General features: G+C 40.7%; 1 long non-coding RNA gene across 1 annotated transcript; it reads right to left on the minus strand.

Annotated features, from left to right (window-relative positions):
• Window positions 1-20: 20 nt before the first annotated feature.
• Window positions 21-19,722, minus strand: LOC119652572. The gene is made up of 4 exons (XR_005249563.1): window positions 19,352-19,722; window positions 690-797; window positions 563-632; window positions 21-503 (listed from the first exon to the last, which is right to left on the minus strand). It is a non-coding gene; the product is annotated as an uncharacterized LOC119652572 (long non-coding RNA).
• Window positions 19,723-22,965: the final 3,243 nt, after the last annotated feature.

Below are 22,965 nucleotides of genomic sequence, written 5' to 3' on the forward strand. Positions count from 1 at the left end.
CAAAGTTATAATATGTCAAATTTGTCGTTTCTGTGTAAATTTGCATGACTTTGAATGTCAATATCACGCGAAAGTGGATTTTCTCACAAAATATATGCATATATTAAATATCTTTATTGTTATAACGTAAAACCTACGTAAAACCTTTCATACCTGAAGCGTCCAGCTTCCGGTCCCCCGACTTGTTTTATCCATTATATTTAGGGTAAGAAAAACTAGACAGGAAAAATAATTGTACGTTCATTATGTTGAAGGATGGGAGATTTTAGGGCTGAGAAAGTCAGTTAGAACCGGATTTGAACGTTTTATCTTGATGGTTGGACATAGTAGGCGTGGGAAAAATATTTTTTGCATATGTAGGGACATTCTATTTGCGTTACTATCATATGGCCGAAGACGAAGCTCTCAAGTAATTAATTGGGTCTTCTGTTCCTCCTTCTCCGTAATTTATAAGCTCCACCTTCCTCTAACATAGCGAAAGTGAATTTCGCACTCCAGAAAATCTGTAAATAAAAGTAAATATGTATTTCCTGTATATGTTGCAAAGTTCTGTTTGTGTTACCGCTTAATGGTTGGGACGAATTTATGAAGTAACCAATTCATTCATTCCTCGTTTCTCTATCGTTATGACACTAAAATGTTCTAATAACAATATATTTATTATAAAATGTTGAATGTGTTCCAACTACCTGAATTCGATGGTGATCCGAAGAGGCCAAACATACTTCAGAGATTTCCGTTCATTTTGTAGTTCTGCACCTTCTCCCAATGAAGATAAATCCCATTTTCAATAAAACCTGTAAATAAATTCAAATAATGTTTTGGCGTATATAGTGGTAAATTCTGTTTGTATTACTACTAAGGCGAAATGAAATTATGAAGTAATTAAGCCATTTGTTTTTCATCTTTTGTTGTTGTAGTAACGAAGTGTACTAATAAATATAAAGACTCTGAAGATTGCCAGTCCACTTCTAAACAACATCTTTAGGTTAGTGAGGTAACAATTTGTTAAAGTCGATCTATAGACTATAATCTATTTCCGTCATCAATTAACTTGAATTCAAAAATCGTTTATTGTCTAAGCTAAAATGCACATAGGAACTTTAGATTTCGTAAGACGTGTTCGATCCGTTTGTGTGAGATATAATCTAATTTGAATACACAACACGACACAATATTCATTCCTATTTTTCGCCACAATAATTGGAAAAGTGGGAAATGAATCCACGAATAATGTAATAATGTGTTGAAGTTGATTTGAGCAATAAATAATGTTTTAGAATAGTTAATGAATCATTATAATAAGGGTCTGTGCTTATTTTTTATAATCATATAGTAGGCACCCTCATTGAGAAGAATTTTTTGAAAAAAAAATTGGATGCAATTGCAGAGAAGCTAGAATAATCACTTAAGGCATTGAAGCACTAAGACTGTTATTTGCTTTCATAGAGTTCATGTTTGCTGGTGACATTTCTAATTAATAGAAAATAAGAAAAAAATTTCTTTGGTGAAAATAATCGTTTTTAAGGTTTTGTGTAAAATAAGAGCAGATCAGCCACGGAAATCACCCTATCCGCGATACACATTCCTGGTGAGGCATTTCGTTGTGGGGCAATCATCTCGAATTCATAAATTGTGTGGAGTCAATACGATGAATTGCATTTGTTGTGTTTGTTGTCGTTGCTGATGAATCATGTGGTGTATTGGTCCGATCAAATGATCAATGAATGCTTAAGTTTCCAATTTGATTTGTATGTCATGGAATAGTAGAATTTTTTTGCACGTTGTCAATTTGCAAGCGATTTAAAGTTAAAAATAGTGTTGAGTGGGTTTCGAACTGATAGTGGTGTCTTTATTGAGTCAATGGAAGGTAAAGTTATTGATTTTTGTGTGACTGATGATCTGTTATCAAAATTTGTTGTGTCGCATTCGTTTGCTAGTAAGGAAGAATTTGCTGCGATTAAATATTAATGCTGCGATTATTATTATTATTAAATATTAAAACGGAAAGAAGTCTTGTGTTCGCGATTTTCCTAGTAAATTGTATAACGTTGTGTTCACCGATTGCGACGTTAAAAACAAATTCTTTTGCGGGTCGTGACTGCTATTTTCTTCCGAAGATCGCAAGAAATATGGCAATGAGGACCAAGTTTCATGTGCTCCTAAACACTGGTTGGTCTGACGAAACTATGCCGGAAGATTGACACAAAAGTTTCATTTGCCTTATTTTGAAAAAAAGGAGACCAACTGCTTTCCGGGAAGGATATCATTGTTGTGCACATGCTACAAAGTGCTGTCAAAAATAATCAAAGAAGGCTCAAGTAAAATGGAAGAGTCGACCTGTGAACCGTGAGTTACGTTTAGAATATGTGGCACTATTGCTATTACTAAGGTTGTATTTCTTCATCGCTTACCCTAGCACATAGTCGATAAACCCAATCGAGCACATCAATAACTCGTCCGAAAGTTTATATCAGGGTCTACGCCTCATACAAGTGGAATTAAGGTTTCATATAAGCGCAACTTATTTTTCCTGAGTTTACCATCCTCTGAGTAAGTCATATCATAATGCGGATGTTTTCTGAACAAATTCTTTTTGTGGTCTACACTGTCCCCAAAAATAAAGAAACATGGCCCAATCATTTAGTCTAATTAAGTTAAATTTTGAAAGCGGGAATTCTTAAATCTTTTAAGGGAGTTTTCCTTTGTGACGGTTTCCAAAAATCGATTTTTTCTTTTATATATATTTTGAAAGCAGAATATGCTAGGACTATCCTGCACAAATTTTACATCGAAATTCAAAATATTTACTAAGTACAGTAAATAGAAGAGCACGCGCCATATTGACATGCCTATAAAACCAAAACTTTGAACCCATTTTTTCAACTGGTGGGAAGCCCAACTAAAATTCTGTTGAACTGATCGGGCTGAATATCTACACATTATTTTGAACGTCAGTAGATCTAGTCCGAACCACAACTATATTTTTTATTAATAATTTCTTATTTTTATATGGGATTTTCAATGAAAAACAGACGCGATTTTTGAAGAATTTTCTTTAAAACTCGGTCATTTTAATGTTCAGTAAAATAAAATTACAATCGTAGTTCCGACGATCGCGGCAAGTACATATGTAGAATAAGAAAACCTTTGAAGTTCTGTTTACAGATATGCTTCCCACCAGCCATCCACTTTTTTGACTGTATAAAATAATTACAAATGATTATCCAATTAATCAGTTGAAATTTTTTTATCATAATAACATACAAAAAGATTTATTCTCAAAAAATCCAAATAAAAATTGAACCTTAAGCGTCACATAGAAAGTCCCTTTGAAATTTCGATTCTACCTTCCAGGAGGGTACGCACATTGAAAAACCAATGTTTATATAGAGTATTCACCAGACAACCACCTCCAAAAAGTCATCCATGCCCAAAGTCGAGTAACTCTTTTTCACATTAGGTACTTTAAATAGAAGTATCATTACGATTACTGTCAACGGCGCAACAATCGCTTTGTCATATGGATCAGCTTTAATAAGAAGTTTCAAACAACCCGGATTTTCGTCGAGGTCTACCAATAGATCCATTATTCCATCCATCCATCGCTCCATCCGAGACGACTTCCTTCACCTTCTCTTTTCCACCATAGGTATTGCCCTTAAATACTTTCCGGGCTGAATCATCCACACTCACACAGATCAGGTGACCCCTCCATCGACGCCCATTGGGCTGCCTTTTATTTGCATGCAAGGGTCATTACATCGCACATAAATTTCATCATTACATATGCAACAGAGCCGTCCATTCTCTTGTAGACGTCCAAACACTCTTCATGAGGACTAGAATGATAGTTGAGCTTTGACTCTATATTAAGGCGTTTGAGCGGAACAATTTCTGTAAGCTGAATGAGGCTCTCTAACACCAGCAGCTATGCGCGGAATTGTTGTTGACTTTCTTCGAGAGCGGAGGATCGACTTCGAGCTAGCTCTGTAGCAATAATAGATGTGCCTCCTGACAAACTAGATTGGGCAATTTTTTTTCTAGGGTCAGCTCTTATTATAGAATGAATATTGTGGAACACCAACTCCAATGAAAACTTTTTAAGTTTAATCACCGCATTTTTAGCGCTGCCATTAATATGTATTCACACAGTCGAACCGCTTCACAATCTTTACGCGGGTCGATTATATATTACGATAAACTAAACACTTGTATCTTTTTTGGTAAAACTGTACACGGCCATTAGAGACTTCGGTATCCCAACGAAATTGATAAGACCGGTTAGGCTGACCCTGACCAATGTGCGAGGCCAGATAAAAGCAGCAGGATCACTCTCGAGACCATTCAACATCAACAACGGTCTAAGACATCATGCGTCCTCTTTAACCTGGCCCTGGAGAAAGTGATTTGCGATGCAGATGCAAATGCGAGAGGCAACATCCTCTTCAAGTCAACCTAACCCGAGATGTACAGTCTACGTTCATCCAGATCGAGCAGGCGGCGCGAGATCTCGGGCTGCACATTAATGAAAGCAAGACGAAGTACATGGTGGCATCGTCAGTGCCAAAAACCAAAGAACGAACAACATCGAAATGAACTAGTAAAACGAAAACAATAAAGAAAGAAAGAAAGAAACTTTGAGACCCTTGAACATTTCTCCTATCTAGAGTCAAAAATCATAACCGATAACAGCTATGACGATGAAATCCGCGCACGGTTGTTGACTACCAACAGAGCCTATTTCAGTTACAAAAACTCTTTTGCTCGAAACGTCTCACCATAGGGTCACAGCTCTTACTGTATAAGACTATGATTTTGCCAGTATGTATGTATGTAATATGTATTCCTTGGAGACCTGGGTTCTTAACAAGAAAAACTGCAAAATCTTGACCGTGTTTGAGAGAAGAATCCTTCGAAAAATGTTTGATCCCCTACATGAGGATGGACGATTCCGTAGCCTAGATAACGACGAAATTTATGACCGATACCATGACCGTCCGGTTGTGAATAAAATCTGGCTCAACAGGAAGCGTGGGCGGCTCAGCCAATTCGTATGGATGAGGGTGATCCAGCCCGGAAAGTTTATATGGGCAATATCTATGGTAGAAAAAGAAGACGAGGCAGACCCTGCCCGAGATGGAGCGATGGCGTAGGTCTGGACGCCAGACAGCTTTTAGGGATATCGAATTGGTGGACCTTGGCACAAAACCGGGGTGTCTGAAATTCCTTATTGAGGAAAGTCTAGGCCGGATACCGGTTGTTGCACCTTTGATGATGATGATGAATTTTTTTTGTTAATATAATTCTATTGTAATAAATTTGTTTTATAATTAACCGTCGTTACTTATTTCCAAAAGTGACTCCGAACGCCGAACGCAACGTACTTTTGTTCCGGAGACTAAACTCGGGCAGCGTCCTTTATGTACACGAGTCGCAGGGCAATTGTCTGAGACTGATCAGGCGCAGTAGGCAATAACCTAAGAGAGGCACATGCTGAAGACACCTCTTGGGGTAACCAGCTCAGCGCCGCATCGCACGGCTATCTTAGCGCCCAACGCCCGGCCATCTTAAGTCCGCATCGCAGTACAAAACGTTCTCCAGTGTTGCTACGTCACAGCTTTTATAACCTCGTGAAAAGTAATAATTTTAATTACTACCTAAATTTACGCGCGCATATTGTCCTTGGTGCTATGATCGAACCGTTCACAAGAAATAATCCCGACACGCAGCCGAGACCTCCGCCCAGCCCGTTGACTGGCAGTCCATCGGTAGCTTCACCAAGCTGGAACGTAGTTTCCACAACAGAAACCGTCGTAAATTTGCCTCTCGCAATTGTTATACACGGCACAGAACCAAAAGCAACGACAAACGGAAAATCTGTTTCTACCACAAACGTTTTGGTAGTAAAGCTCAAAAATGCCAACCTCCTTGCCACTTTCAAAACCAGTCGAAAAACTAGAATCGTCGTCGCCTAGTAGCGCAATAGGCGGCAAAGACACAAAACCGCACAGGCTAGTAATCCGCTGCAGGCATACGAGTATTGAGTTCCTAATCGGCACAGAAGCAGGTGTCTCCCTTATCCTGCGCCCAAATGTCTGCCGAACTCAAAATTTTCGCCGCCAATAATGCCATAATAAATAGATATGATGAAAAACTTATAAACTTGGATTTCGGTCTGTTTATTAGCATGCCCTGGTACTTTCATGTTGCCGATGTTTCACGGCCGATAATTGGAGCAGACTTCCTCAAAAAATTCAATCTATTGGTCGATGTCAAAAGAAAACCGCTAGCCGATGTTACTACGCAACTTTGTGCAGTGGCAAGAGCATTACAAGGGCAATACTCAAACGTTTCCGTTCTACAGAACAAAAAATTCTCCCAATTATTAGCACAATTCCCGCAATTGATCATTTCTGCCAACCTTTTAGAAACACAACCACAAAATATCATCCACCGTGTTATTACGGTAAGTAACCCAATTTCGGAATATCCCCGACGAGTACCACCTGAAAAAACACTTTGGCAAAAGCGTAATTTGACTACATCGTTCAATTGGGCGTTGGTATCAATTCATTCGTACGATATCGTCAAAACGGTAATTTGTACACCATTCGGCCTTTATGAATTGAATGGAATGTCCTTTGAGCTCCGCAATGCAGCACAGACTTTCCAGCGTTTTCTGGATACTGTTCTCCGCGGCCTACCTTTCTCTTACGCTTACCTATACAATGTTCTTTGAACGTCTGTCAACGTTTGGAATTAATGTAGACCCCTCAAAATGTGTGTTTGGGAAAAAGGAGATAAGTACCTGGGTTATTTAATCGATCAAAATAGAACCAGACCAATCCCAACGCGAGTCGAAGCAATCGAATGTATTAAATTCCCGACAAACTTAGCCGAGTTGCGAAGATACCTGGGAATCGTAAATTTTTATCTGAAATTTCTACCGAAAGCCGCTGCGATATAAGCGCCTTTAGACTCACTTGCAAAAGGCTACAGAAAAAACCATAAAAGATGCGTTGAATGGACAGAAGAAGCTCAAGTTGCTTTCGTGTTGAGCTAAAAGTTAATCGCGAATGCGACACTTTTAGCGAATCCAAAGCTTGAGACACCACTAACCTTGTCAACGGACGCATCGAACACAGCCATAGGCACAGTGCTGGAGCAATTTTAAGACGGAAATTGGAAGCCACTAGGTTTTTCTCCCAGAAGCAAAGCGAAACACAACAAAAATACAGTACTTATGATAGATAACTCTGCAATCTACGAAGGAATTAAACATTTTCGCTACATACTGGAGGGCAGAACTTTTACGATCCGAACAGATCACAAACCGCTTACTTTCGCCTTCAATCTGCGTTCAACCAAAGCAGCCCCCCAGACAAGCGCGGCAGCTGCAATATATTGCAAAATTTTTCACAAACATCGTCCACGTCGATGGCACACGAAACTTCAAAGCGTACATCTATCGCAATCTGATCATATCAATGGCATCGCTAGGCCTATTACGATTTCCTCAGCTGACATCGCCGATGCACAACACACTGACCCGGAGTTACAACAAATCCTTCGACAAAAAACGTCTCTGCAATTACATCCAATAAATATCGAAGAGAGCGCGATAGTTTATTGTGATATTGAAGCAGGCCATATCAGACCGTATATTTCTTCTACACTTAGGCGCAAAATGTTTAACCAGTTACACGGAATCTCACATCCAAGCGGATGCACAACAAACAAATGGTTCCGTCAGAAATTTGTGTGGCCTTGCATGAGCAAGACATTGCAAGATGGTCAAGAACTTGCATAGCATGCCAAGCGTCTAAAATTTGCAGACACATTAAAGACACCCTTCAACAGTTCTTAACACCTGATATACGCTTTCAACATATTCATCTTCACATCGTAGGAACACTCCCTTCTTCGCATGGATTTATCCACGCGCTCACAATCATTAACCGTTTCACACGTGTACGTCGTCTATGGAAATGGTTCAATGTAAAGGAAGGACAGTGACGATCAAATGTAGAATCTGGCAGGCTGTGGGTAACAATATATGGTCTTTGGAAGATTTATCAATTAGACTATTAAGTCTAGTATATTAATACTAAACAGTTATAATATCGTCATAAAATCTAATTCATATACATAGCATAATATTATCAATAACATTATAGAGGTGTAAACAACTAATGTTTACACAACCGATTATTTTTTTCATAGCCAATGCGATTTAAGTTACCATAGCCAAAACGACATTTCCTGCATAGATTATTTTTAATCTAAAGAATTTTTGCTATCATATTTTAAAGTAGAAACTCTTCAGACAATTTCAATTAGTCTTTATTTTCGGCCGATTATAATATCTCCACACAATTAGCAGAAATTTCATCACTGTCGCTACTACCTGTTACTGGGAAAACGTCAGTGAGTAAACTTTCCTCATACTTACACTTGGCTTACGTGCCCGACCAAATTTTATTCGGGTTTCAGGCTCCTCCCAGCATGTAGGCGTGTTCTAATCATCAGTGCATATCACTCTATGGCAGCCATGTTGAATGAACCTCGTCCATATCGAGGAGGTTTGTTCAACATGGCCGCCATAGAGTGATGTGGAGTGATGATTAGAACCCGTCTACATGCTCCAATGAACCACCTAAGTATTTGTGAGCTGCACGCCGCTCTCACATTTCATACACAGCATCTTTCGGTGCGGAACATTTCAGGGATTTTAGGTTACATTGAAAATATGGTAATGTAATCACCTATTTTAATGTTTTCGTTGCTCCTATTTATTGGTTCCTGTGGAAGGTGGCGCGATTGTTATGCCACCGTCTGAGAATAACAGAGTACGCTGAACGGCTAATGTAACATGTGCATCCATCTAACTGTACAAGATTGTGTATCATACGAAATGTAAGCCTGCCGTGTGAAATTCTAGCGTATCGGTACTTCGAATATTTCAGTAAATTGCAGAATGAACTGATTATTCCAAAGGAAAAAAAAATGTGAGTAGTGAATCTCTCAGCCGTACCATTGCACATGCTTCTCTAAGCTAGCTTTTTGCTAAATATTTGTTCATATTGGAAAAACTTATAACGTTTACGTACAAGTATTTACTTGCATTTGACATTTGATTATGCAGGCCTGATAGACAGGTAACGTTCTCAATGTACTCGTATTTGTTAAATGTTGATTTCATTTGAAAAATTAAAATCATGTATTCACGTATTCATATTGCTAACACTGATGACCGAAGTCGAACATATATGTAGACATCGATAGTCGTTGCATTAGCTACCATAATAAATTGATTTTATAATGTATTCATGTGTATATACGTTCAACGACGAGTATATATATAGGGTTTATGGGTCCAGGAGATAGTATTAAAAGAATGATAGTTTGGTTAAACTAAAAGTGTTTTATTGATTTAACGCGCTTAAAGTATTAGGTACGTACAGGATGATGGTGTGATAGCTACTGATGATTTATTACAATGCATTCTATTTATATCCTAAATCTAATTACCCCCACGCGCTCACATCTACTGCTAGGTACATGCTGTACTTGCGTGACCCACTTACTCATGGTTTCCAGATGTGATTGTCTGGGGGTTCCCCATACTTAATGCAATGACCAGATGTGATTGTCTGGGGGTTCCCCATACTTAATGAGCGTCGCTCTAATTATACTCTACGTACCACATATATGTACATATTCGAAAGCGGTACAATGTATGACAATTATATCTCCACAGATATGTACATTATTTGTTGATTTTAAGAAGAATATCTACCAGAAGTGTATTCCATGACGTTTACTTGGCTTTTTCAAAGCATTTCTCTTCACACAGGTGGTTCGAGTATAAGCACAAGTACTATTCCCGTATTACTGTATTACTGCATTTCCATATTCCACTGTATTATTGCATTTCCGCACTGCGATTAAATATACGAGTAAATACTCATTTTGAAATTGCAAATACGTACATCATATCCTAGTCATTTTCTTTATGTACTCTAATTGATGTTCGTTTTAAATATGACGACGGATAATCAATAGAAAGAATTCATTTCATTAGATGGTCGGATCCCGCAGTGCGTTCACTATAGGCGGCTTTCTTCTCTCAACTGTGAGCTCATGATCAAGTTATCCAAAGGTGTTGTTCGTGTTGAACATTAATCCTGGCATTCCCTTCCCTTTTCCAACTACAGATAGGTCGTTAGCATGCTATCCTACCAAGCATCTGCAGATATCAGGAATCTGCCAATGTCCCAACTACAAGCTAAATTTGCCGGTAACCGTTAAACCAATGGGTGGGTCCCTGTTATCTATCTCGCAACTTGGCTTAAACATAGCCTATTGGATTCAGTTTATCATTTTGTTTAGGTTTCAGCCTTTGTCCCGTGGAACAGCGGGGTCGGCTTTTGGATCGGAAGCTATCGATAGATAACTAAAAACTTGTTAATATCTGGACAGTTTAATCCTACCTGTCCCATGAACCACTATCTAAGTTTGTAGTCCGTTAGGTGCCGCCCCTATGTAAAAATACTTATAATAAGCTGAAAGTGCATTCCAACCATCTGATTATGGGATCTTTATGATTCCCTGGTGCCCTTTCCTATACTTGGCAAGTATACGAATGTCCAGAGACCCTTGGGCAAATTTTTATCACAGCTGAAGTCTGACAAATTAACTACAAAAGCTTTCCTAGCTATGACAAACCTATGGTTTGTCTAAAAATACATATCCAGCTTGCATATGCATTTCCATTTTGTTGGGCACAGACACCGTTCGGAGAGAAAGGCAATCTATTATCTATCTGTCAAGGGAATTCGCAGTGCAGGCATTAAGAGATTAATAGCCGTGTAGGCTTAAGATGAAACACGCAAATGGTGCTTTAAACCTTCAAGCAATATCCGGTGAGGTATCCACTTGGAAGTGAATTCCCCTCGATCTATTCCAGTCTGGACCCCATTCGCGTGTTACTTAGCTGCATTGTCACATCTAACAGTGGCACCGCAAGGCATGCCCCAAGGGAGTTACGTCGTTAGGGCTTTATAGAAATCAACTAACTTTTATATTATAAGATATCCTCTTAATATAGCATTTCCTAATCTAATATGCCACTACTCCTCGTCCTGAAATACCTGTCCAAAGTATTGTGATTACGAATACATATACTAATTCAATCCTAATTGTACACATGCCAAAAAACGCCTATATTACGTAAAACCTCTATTGAAACTTATTAAATTATATGCTGAGTAATACTATTGGCTTATAACATATTATATATGTTTCACCCTTAAAATGTTCTCTACTTAATAATTTTCATCTATCCTTCGGAGGAAGTGTTAGTAAACTAAGTCGGTCAGTGCATCATTGAGAGTTATTAGTTTTTATTATGCAGATTAGAAAGAGCTATACCTAGTTTTCTTTTCCTAACCTAAGAATCTCTAAACTCTACCTTTACCCCTTACCTTACCTACCCATTAACCTATGTTAAATTCACACCTTTAACGTGTTGTTGTAGGTTGGCTCTCCCCAACGCAAAAAGGAGGCTTTATTCAACACTTTATGTTGGCTTCTTCTGATGAGAACATTAGCCACTTATTAATGTGGTTTCTTTTTTCCGTTATAAACTTATTTTGGTGTACGTCGAGACGAGAGCAAAGTTTGCCTAGTGGCTGCTTATGATCTTCGCGCACGGCGCGGTTGTAGTCTTTCTGAGTCGGCCTTTTTTCGAAAGCAGACGGAGATAGAGGCAACATGCACTAGAATATGTTTTTAATATTCTCACTCCAAAACCCGTTCGATAGGTTAGTCAGGAGTAAGGTAAGTCACCTCCCCCTCGGACACCACCTTGTCGTGGTGGGGGAGCCTGTAGTAGTTTACTACTACACTAAGGGTGTCCAAAAATATGAATATGGAAACGATGGATTTAAACTCTCCAAGTGGTAAGAAGTCACAGACTTCGAATCCACCCGCGACCATGAGCAATCATGTCGCGGCCGAGGCGCGGATTTTGGAGGCCTCACCACATTCATATTCGCCTACAGATCAATCTGTAGAAGGCATGCTTTCCGACTCAGTGGAAAGTTTGCACTTGGTGCCTACGGCGAAGTTAGCCAGAAAGGAAAGTACGGAAACTTTCAAATTGGGAGAAACTGGAAATCCGACTACAGCTGAATTCTGCCTGTCAGAACCTTCTCCTTCATCCTTACCAGGAAGAGCGGAAGAACGGGAAGCTGGTGACGTGGACACTACTGGTTTAACGCCTGTGTGGAAATGGATCCAAGCGGTCCGGACACCGTGAACCTGGAAAGGCCCGAAGCCGACGGCAGAAGAGAGCACTGCGAAGGAAGATGAAGCACCTTGGGAATGAGGACATGGACGTGGCTGTACCACTAGGCGCGGTAACGCCCAGAGAAATCGGACACAAGGAAGCGGAATCTCCGGCGGAAGGTGGGGATAAACTGGAAACCCCGGTAAGATCAACACTGGACGCACCAGACTCTTCTGTCAGCGACAATAGACTAAGTTTATGTCGAAAAACATAAAGATTGGTCAAATCAACCTGCAGCATGCCAAAGCTCCCTCCTACCTGTTGGCAGCGAGAATGACAAAGCTGCAGGATTTCCCCTATATCTTTCTGGTGCAAGAACCGTGGGTTCGATTTAACAGAATCTGTGGCATTGGATCAGTGAAGGGGGCTAGGATCTTCTACGACGAAAGATCTATAAGACCGAGAGCTTGCGTCCTGATGTCAAGGCGGTTAGAGGCAACTATGCTGAGACAATATTGTTCCCAGGATTTAGCTACGGTCATCATACAATACCAAATAAATGGCGAGAGGAAAAACATCATAGTTGCCTCCGCTTATTTACCCTATGATTCTTTGTATCCTCCACCGACGCAAGAACTTAGGGTGGCGTATGCAGAATCAAGTAGTCTCGAACTCTTAATAGGTTGCGATGCGAATCCTCAACATATTTGTTGGGGCAGTAGCAAATGCAATCCAAGAGGAGAGAAGCTATTTGATTTCATCACTTCAGCTGGTCTTATGACTGCAAACGTAGGGTGTGCCCCTACGTTCGTGGGACCGAGAAGAAGCGAAGTAATTGACCTAACAATCTGTACCCCAAAATTGTTAGAGTTGATTACACACTGGCGAGTGCTAGACGAGGTCTCACTGTCAGATCACCGATATCTAGAATTCAATCTGACTATTGCTGGCGAACAGTCTGCAGTACAAAGGCGGAACCCTAGGAAAACGGATTGGGCAAAGTTCAATGAACTTCTTGGCAATAAAGTACAGTTCCCTAGGCGACTAAGGACTCCTTTGGTGCTGGAAGATGAATTGAAAGCTCTGAACGGCACACTTTTAGAGTGCTATGAAGAGGCTTGTCCTATTTCCCGAGGCCACAGCGGTAAAACGGTTCCTTGGTGGAACCGAGAACTGCAAAAACTCAGAAAATCAACCAGGCGACTTCTAAATCGTGCTTGCAAAAGTAACAAGGACGAAGACTGGTTAAATTTCAGGAACTCACAACGTGAATATAATAGGCTCGTGAAGTGCTCGAAACGAGACTCCTTTAGAGCGTACTGTGAGGAACTGGAAGGCGAAAGGGAGACTTCAAGGCTGTGCAAAGTCCTCAAAAGGGATGAGTCGGCCAAGTTGGATTCTCTTAGAAAACCCGACGGTACTTTCACGAGCTCCAGACTGGACTCAGTACAGACTCTCCTGGAAGTACACCACCCGGGAGAACGGGTGAGAGAAGTGGTAGGGGGAGAGTTGACGCTTCTTGCAACCCCTTCAACACGCAAGCGTTGCAAGGGGAACTGGAACACTGCGAAAGCGGTTGTTACCAATGAAAAGGTGAGAGCTGCCATACTGTCCTTTGAACATTTCAAAGCACCTGGCATGGATGGCATCTATCCGGCAATGCTAAAGGAGGGTATGGAGCATTTAGAGCGACCTCTAAGAAATATTTTTCGAGGATGTCTTGCTCTGGGCTACGTGCCTTCTTCTTGGCAACAGGTTAAGGTAGTTTTCATACCGAAACCTGGGAAAGATGACTATTCTAATCCAAAGAACTTCAGACAGATCAGCTTGACTTCATTCTTGCTGAAAGGTTTGGAGAGACTGGTGGAGCGTCACATTCGTGGAAACGTACTTAGGTCCCACCCACTTAGTGAAAACCAACATGCTTACCAACGTGGAAAGTCCTGTGAGTCTGCTCTTCATTTTTTGGTCACAAAGATAGAGGATGCAACTTTGAATGGTGAGTACGCGATGGGGGTGTTCGTGGACATTGAAGGGGCTTTTGACTGTGCGCCTTTTCCAAAACTTTGTGATGCCGCCAGAGCGCATGGTGTTGATGATGCTTTAATTAAGTGGATTCATGCTATGCTAACGCAAAGATTGTTGTGCGCTGAGGTAGGGGTCGATCGCTACCTGACTACGGAAGCGACGAAGGGCTGCCCCCAAGGAGGTGTGCTTTCGCCGCTTCTGTGGAGTATGCTGATCGACTCACTGCTTTGCGAACGTCAAAATTTGCCAATACACGCTCAAGCTTATGCTGATGACGTGGCTGTACTTGCTGTTGATCGGGATCTTGGAACGGTGTGTAGGAACACACAGCGTGCCGTTGATTTGATAGACAGCTGGTGCCTTAGACATGGTTTGTCAGTTATTCCAAATAAAACCACAATGGTTTTATTCACAAAAAGGAGAAAACTGGATGGACTTTGTCTCCCTGAGATGAGGGGTACCACCCTTCAACTCTCTGAAGAAGTGAAATATCTGGGGGTCACTCTAGATAAAAAACTTCTTTGGAACAACCATATAGAGGTAAAGATGAAAAGAGCTCTCACAGCTTATGGGCTGTGCAGACGGACCTTTGCCTCGACATGGGGACTCAGGCCTCATGTGGTAATGTGGATATACGTTGCCATCATTAGGCCGATGTTCGTATATGCATCCGTAGTGTGGTGGGTTAAGGTGAGACAAAAAGGTTTTCACCGTAAACTAGCCGCACTGCAAAGAACTGTTTGTCTGGGTATCACTGGTGCCATGAGCACGACATCCGGCGCAGCTCTGAATGCACTACTCAATTTGCAGTCCCTGGATATATTTATTCAAAGCACTGCAATGAGAGCAGCTCATAGGCTAATTCGATTAGATCTATGGGAAAACAACGGATATACGGATATACGTTGCCATCATTAGGCCGATGTTCGTATATGCATCCGTAGTGTGGTGGGTTAAGGTGAGACAAAAAGGTTTTCACCGTAAACTAGCCGCACTGCAAAGAACTGTTTGTCTGGGTATCACTGGTACCATGAGCACGACATCCGGCGCAGCTCTGAATGCACTACTCAATTTGCAGTCCCTGGATATATTTATTCAAAGCACTGCAATGAGAGCAGCTCATAGGCTAATTCGATTAGATCTATGGGAAAACAACGGATATACGGATATACGTTGCCATCATTAGGCCGATGTTCGTATATGCATCCGTAGTGTGGTGGGTTAAGGTGAGACAAAAAGGTTTTCACCGTAAACTAGCCGCACTGCAAAGAACTGTTTGTCTGGGTATCACTGGTACCATGAGCACGACATCCGGCGCAGCTCTGAATGCACTACTCAATTTGCAGTCCCTGGATATATTTATTCAAAGCACTGCAATGAGAGCAGCTCATAGGCTAATTCGATTAGATCTATGGGAAAACAACGGATGTGGGGGGCACAGAGCATTGGAAGAGTTATTGGGAGGACTAAATCCAGTTCTTACAATGCCTTCCGATTCTCTTGTCCCCATACATCTGTTTGGTAGAAGATATATAGTTACCCTGAAGCGTAGAGAGGACTGGGAAGACCCAGAGGAATGCGTGGCGGGATATACGGAAGTCTTCTACACCGATGGCTCAAAAACAGAAGAGGGTTCTGGAGCCGGAGTCTACCTCTCGAATAAAAACGAGAAGTGGGCTTTTCCTTTGGGACAATATGCAACGGTTTTTCAAGCCGAAGTTTATGCGATCCTACGGGTGGCAAACTGGGTGATTGACGAGCGGTTGAAGGGCAGGCGCATCGCAATCTGCAGTGACAGTCAAGCTGCACTGAAGGCATTGAGCAGTCCTTTGATTACCTCGGAAATCGTTCAGGAATGCAGAAACCGTTTGAACTCTATGTCTAGATTCAATACGGTGGAACTACTCTGGGTACCTGGTCACTGTGGCATAGAGGGAAATGAAATCTCTGCCGCTTTAGCGAAAGAGGGGTCAATCTCCCCTATGCCGGGACCGGAGCCAGCAATTGGGGTATCAGTAGCATTGGCTAAATCTGTTTTCAAAAACTGGGAACAAGTTTCCCATAACGATAGGTGGCAGAGCTTAAATGCTGCTCGACACACCAAACTTTTCCTGCCAGAACCCAACATACGTACCGCAAAGTTTATCCTGTCGAAAAGCAGGAGGACTTGCAGGTGTATTGTGGGCATTCTGACAGGCCATAATTCACTAGCTGGGCATATGTTCAGAATAGGAATTACCGAAGATGATACGTGTCCCTCCTGTAATGAGGAAGCGGAATCCACGGAGCATTTCCTATGTGAATGCCCCGCCTATGGACGCATCAGGCATCAGATCTTTGGTGCCGATGTCCTCCAATTGCGACGGGTAGCATCACATCCACTAACGGAAATCCTGCGATACGTTAACGAATCCGGAATATTCCGTTAGACGGGGGAGGCGAGTACAATGGGCCAACACGGCCTGAGTGCTCAGAAGCTGTAGCTTCTCCCCCACCATACACACACACACACACACAAGGTAAGTCACTCAATTTCCTCTCATTTTGATCCCCATCATCACAAAAAGGGGAGGGGTTCCTATTTAATATTCGTTAATTCTTCAATTCTCTGAGATCAGAATATATTGTCATTGGGTAACCAACATCGTGCAAAGATGTGCTTGAGCTTCCTTTCAAATCGGTATTCTAGGATAGCTCTAGTCATCATCAAAATTAACAGTTTTATCAAATCTATGATGCATTTAAGAAAACACGAACGTTTCTATTTTTCCCCTTTAAGTATCCATTTGTTCCTTCATACCATCCACTCACGCACCATATCATCTCTTGGATTGGTTTATATAATTTTACGTTGGTTCTAATCCGGTGTCAGAGCTTATTATTACCGCACGTATAGTTCCTTACTCCCGTTTCCAACACATTTCTGTGTAAACAGTGCACTTATGATTCGCGGTTCCTCGTTCACTATTATGTCGGCGGTTATTATATTTATCGCGACGCTGCTGTCTCTACATATCAGCTTGCGTGGTTTCGTCGGATCCCTTGGTGCTCTCACCTCGGGTGGCCTTCTTCCCTCACATGTGAGCTCGTGATCAAGCTTCATAGTTGGTTTTGAATCCCTTTAGGATTTTACCCGGTCCACCAGGGCTTCCAACTGTGTTCCGGCTACCGTCTGGATTTGCATGCTGCCGTGAAGGCTATGCTTGGGTCTCTATTGGGACCTGTTGCTTGGCTGCTTGTTGGTTTAATCTATGTAAAGCAACTAGCTAATATTGAAGAGTTTCCCAAATCCTGTTCCCTAGACTATCTATATCATTTGGTAGTCGGTCAATGTCAAGTCACACTAGCTATATCTCAACTGTTTCTGATATTGCTAAACTGTGTGCCCGTAACCTATCTATGCCAAGTTTATTCCAATATGAGACCTTTGCAAATCGTATATTCTCCTATGATTTCGCTATCTATGATACAAGGTCTTCTAGCTGTGTCAGACATATCATATGTCTGGGCAATGGGTTCTGCATATACTTTTTGGGCACTGCTGCCGTTAAGGCTGTATATCGATATGCAGAGATATTAACTATAATTCAGCTAGATAATTTAGTGAAGTATGATTAGCCGTATGGGCTTTCAATGAAATGAATATACTAAAGAGGTTTTGCCGTAAGGGCTTGAGATACATCATATAAATGATGTTTAAAGTCATATTGCCGTGAAGGCATGTTAGCGAAACAGTACGATGGTGTTTTAAACCCACCCGCCACCGTCCAGCGGTCACCTTAATCGGTACGAACAAGGTATGTTAACACCTTCCAATGGAACATGTCCTGTTCCGAACTGGTTAGCCGTTGAGGCTTTGGGGAGAAGCCCACTGATGTGGGATGTATGTGTAGTTATAATATAATAACCTGACTGTTCTGGTGTTCAAGTCGTTTTTCCTTCATCCCTATGTTAGTCAATCCTTCAAATTTAAAACCAGTTACCCGAGATGAAGTAAGTATGATATCTGTAAAAACCGCAAGGTATCACTTTTGGTGAAATGATATTCAAAAATAGTAAATTGTTCCCTAAATAAATCTATTTTATGCAAATTAAAATGTACTATTGGCTGCTGACATATTGTATATGTCCGCCCTTGAACTGATTCCTATGCTTTAAACTATATCTACTTAGGAGGAAGTATTAGTGGAAAAGGCAGATCATTGCATCATTGGGATATGCAGATGCTTGGAGATCTTAGAAAACTTCCCTCCATATTTAGGTTTGGAGACCTATTGGGAACGCCTATATGCACATTTCGTCCATCCCCAGTGGAGTCATCAGTAGGCTTTGTATACTTCAAGCTATAGACATTTTGTAAGTTAATCTATTTATGTGATTCGTAATCTTTTTCTATGCTTATGTTCGTTATTCCCTACCTATTTGCGCTTCTAACCTATCATTCTTTGTAAACAACTCACCTTTCCTGATATTAGAATCTTTTGTTTACGGTGGTTTCCCTCAATGCAAAAGAAAAACTTTTAACCAGAATTTTATGTTGGCTCCTTCTGGTGGGAGCATTAGCCACTTTTTAATGTGTCGTTTATAATATTTCGTTTTAGGGTACGTAGAGGCAAGGGCAAAGTTTGCCTAGTGGTTATTTTCTTGGGCGCGACGCGTTTTTTATAATATCGGAAACATATCGAGGGAGAGACAGAGAAGACCGAAAATATATTGTACCGATTATCATGGGTGTTTAATACAACACACCTATTAAGTTAATTGGCCAGGTGTGAGGTGAGTGACCCAGTTTTATGTTAGATGTAGATACCATTTCATAATTCACCCGAATTACCTAAACTTTCTAACCCTAATGTTCTTTGGGAACTTCATCTCTTCACTGGATCACCTGATACATGTGTTGCTGTGTCTGAGCTTCCTTCCAAATCTGTATTTTAGGCAGCTTCAGACATCAGCCATTAATTAAATTGAATATTAATACATTAAAATAAAGAGGTGAAAACGTGCATTAAGTGAAATACAACTTACATTTCATTATTCCCTTAGAGGTATCCATTTTCCTCTTTGGAGCTTGTGCTCATTACACTATATCACTGCTTTAATTTTCAGGTGCTTTGTTTATTTTACATTTATGTTGCCTCTGATCCGATGTCAGAGCTTACTATTCCCGCACGTAAAGTTCCTTTTTACCGGTTGCGACACATAGCAAGTTGGATCTATTACTATACGCGGCGTTTCGTTCATTATTGTGTCGGCATTTGTTGTGTATATCGCGGCGCGGTTGACTTTGCGTGCCAACTATCTTGTGTATGGATTCCCCGGCGGATCCATCCATAGTCAGGATACGTGTTCCTGATCGCGACGACTTTTTATTCACAGACCCGACACACTTTACATACCCGGCGATGCACGATTTGATGATATCCGGCGCCCGATCTTGTGCCAGTTAGTGTGTTTGTGCAATGCGCCGACACCGCAATTGCACATTAAACCGGCGAACTTTTTGGTCCATATGCAACGGATCCTACTTTAGTTTCATAGCCCGACGTGCACTATCAATTTCCCATATCAGTGGCTGATTTCGATCATTTCAACCAAAAACAAAAACAAACAAGTCGGGAAACCGGAAGCCTGACGCTTCAGGTATAAAATTTGTTGTGTTTCCCTATGTGAGGAGCCCAACGTAGTTCTCCATTGGCTTATAGCATTGACCCGAGATATTTAAATCGCTCAGCTCTGGGCAGGTTACCACCATTGCCAAAACTCAGTGATTTAAATAAATAGTAAGATTACTGCCATTGAAAGAACTGAGCCGTTTAAATATCTCCAGTCAATGCTACCAGCCAATGGAGAACTGCGTAATGAAATGTTTCAAGCACTAACGCCACCTGGATGAACTGACATTCCGCAACTGGTGTTCTTAGTGATCGTCCCAAATCTAAAATTTACTGCAATGTCGTCCGTCTGTCGCTCTCTATAGTTTGAGTGTTGACTATAAAGGACAATGAACGGCGTCTTGCGGTAATGGGGACGAAAATGTTGCATTGCACAGGTGGCGTGGCACGTTTTGATCACGTCTGAAATGAGAATATCCGCGATCGATATGGGTTTCAACCGATCGTGGAAAAACTGCAACAGAGGCGTTTTCGATGGTGTGGTCACGTAATTCACGCTAACGAGAATTCAACAACCAGTATTGGTCAGACATCCCTTTTCGAGGATTTAAACGTTAATTTCTCGTTTAGTACTTACAAAATAATGAAAAATCACTTTTCGAGGATAATAACGAAAAGGGACCTGATTTGTGATCTTGAGATCTGAGGGTATCAGCGTCTCAGAGCAAGTGTATAGCCTGTGATTGGATGATGACGAAAATGGAGGAAAAGCTGAAAAATCACTTTGCGAGGATTTAAATGTTAATTTCTCGTTAAGTACTTGGAAAATAATGAAAAGCAACCTGATTCGTGATCTTGAGATCTGAGGGTATCAGCGTCTGAGAGCAAGTGTATAGCCTGTGATTTGATGATGACGAAAATGGAGGAAAAGCTGAAAAATCACTTTTCCAGGATTTAAATGTTAATTTCTCGTTAAGTACTTGCAAAATAATGAAAAGGAACCTGATTTGTGATCTTGAGATCTGAGGGTATCAGCGTCTGAGAGCAAGTGTATAGCCTGTGATTTGATGATGACGAAAATGGAGGAAAAGCTGAAAAATCACTTTTCCAGGATTTAAATGTTAATTTCTCGTTAAGTACTTGCAAAATAATGAAAAGGAACCTGATTTGTGATCTTGAGATCTGAGGGTATCAGCGTCTGAGAGCAAGTGTATAGCCTGTGATTTGATGATGACGAAAATGGAGGAAAAGCTGAAAAATCACTTTTCCAGGATTTAAATGTTAATTTCTCGTTAAGTACTTGCAAAATAATGAAAAGGAACCTGATTTGTGATCTTGAGATCTGAGGGTATCAGCGTCTGAGAGCAAGTGTATAGCCTGTGATTTGATGATGACGAAAATGGAGGAAAAGCTGAAAAATCACTTTTCCAGGATTTAAATGTTAATTTCTCGTTAAGTACTTGCAAAATAATGAAAAGGAACCTGATTTGTGATCTTGAGATCTGAGGGTATCAGCGTCTGAGAGCAAGTGTATAGCCTGTGATTTGATGATGACGAAAATGGAGGAAAAGCTGAAAAATCACTTTTCCAGGATTTAAATGTTAATTTCTCGTTAAGTACTTGCAAAATAATGAAAAGGAACCTGATTTGTGATCTTGAGATCTGAGGGTATCAGCGTCTGAGAGCAAGTGTATAGCCTGTGATTTGATGATGACGAAAATGGAGGAAAAGCTGAAAAATCACTTTTCCGAGGATTTAAATGTTAATTTCTCGTTAAGTACTTGCAAAATAATGAAAAGGAACCTGATTTGTGATCTTGAGATCTGAGGGTATCAGCGTCTGAGAGCAAGTGTATAGCCTGTGATTTGATGATGACGAAAATGGAGGAAAAGCTGAAAAATCACTTTTCCAGGATTTAAATGTTAATTTCTCGTTAAGTACTTGCAAAATAATGAAAAGGAACCTGATTTGTGATCTTGAGATCTGAGGGTATCAGCGTCTGAGAGCAAGTGTATAGCCTGTGATTTGATGATGACGAAAATGGAGGAAAAGCTGAAAAATCACTTTTCCAGGATTTAAATGTTAATTTCTCGTTAAGTACTTGCAAAATAATGAAAAGGAACCTGATTTGTGATCTTGAGATCTGAGGGTATCAGCGTCTGAGAGCAAGTGTATAGCCTGTGATTTGATGATGACGAAAATGGAGGAAAAGCTGAAAAATCACTTTTCCGAGGATTTAAATGTTAATTTCTCGTTAAGTACTTGCAAAATAATGAAAAGGAACCTGATTTGTGATCTTGAGATCTGAGGGTATCAGCGTCTGAGAGCAAGTGTATAGCCTGTGATTTGATGATGACGAAAATGGAGGAAAAGCTGAAAAATCACTTTTCCAGGATTTAAATGTTAATTTCTCGTTAAGTACTTGCAAAATAATGAAAAGGAACCTGATTTGTGATCTTGAGATCTGAGGGTATCAGCGTCTGAGAGCAAGTGTATAGCCTGTGATTTGATGATGACGAAAATGGAGGAAAAGCTGAAAAATCACTTTTCCAGGATTTAAATGTTAATTTCTCGTTAAGTACTTGCAAAATAATGAAAAGGAACCTGATTTGTGATCTTGAGATCTGAGGGTATCAGCGTCTGAGAGCAAGTGTATAGCCTGTGATTTGATGATGACGAAAATGGAGGAAAAGCTGAAAAATCACTTTTCCAGGATTTAAATGTTAATTTCTCGTTAAGTACTTGCAAAATAATGAAAAGGAACCTGATTTGTGATCTTGAGATCTGAGGGTATCAGCGTCTGAGAGCAAGTGTATAGCCTGTGATTTGATGATGACGAAAATGGAGGAAAAGCTGAAAAATCACTTTTCCAGGATTTAAATGTTAATTTCTCGTTAAGTACTTGCAAAATAATGAAAAGGAACCTGATTTGTGATCTTGAGATCTGAGGGTATCAGCGTCTGAGAGCAAGTGTATAGCCTGTGATTTGATGATGACGAAAATGGAGGAAAAGCTGAAAAATCACTT

This window comes from Hermetia illucens, chromosome 3 (genome assembly GCF_905115235.1).
Source record: "Hermetia illucens chromosome 3, iHerIll2.2.curated.20191125, whole genome shotgun sequence".
NCBI classification, from domain to species: Eukaryota; Metazoa; Arthropoda; class Insecta; order Diptera; family Stratiomyidae; genus Hermetia; species Hermetia illucens.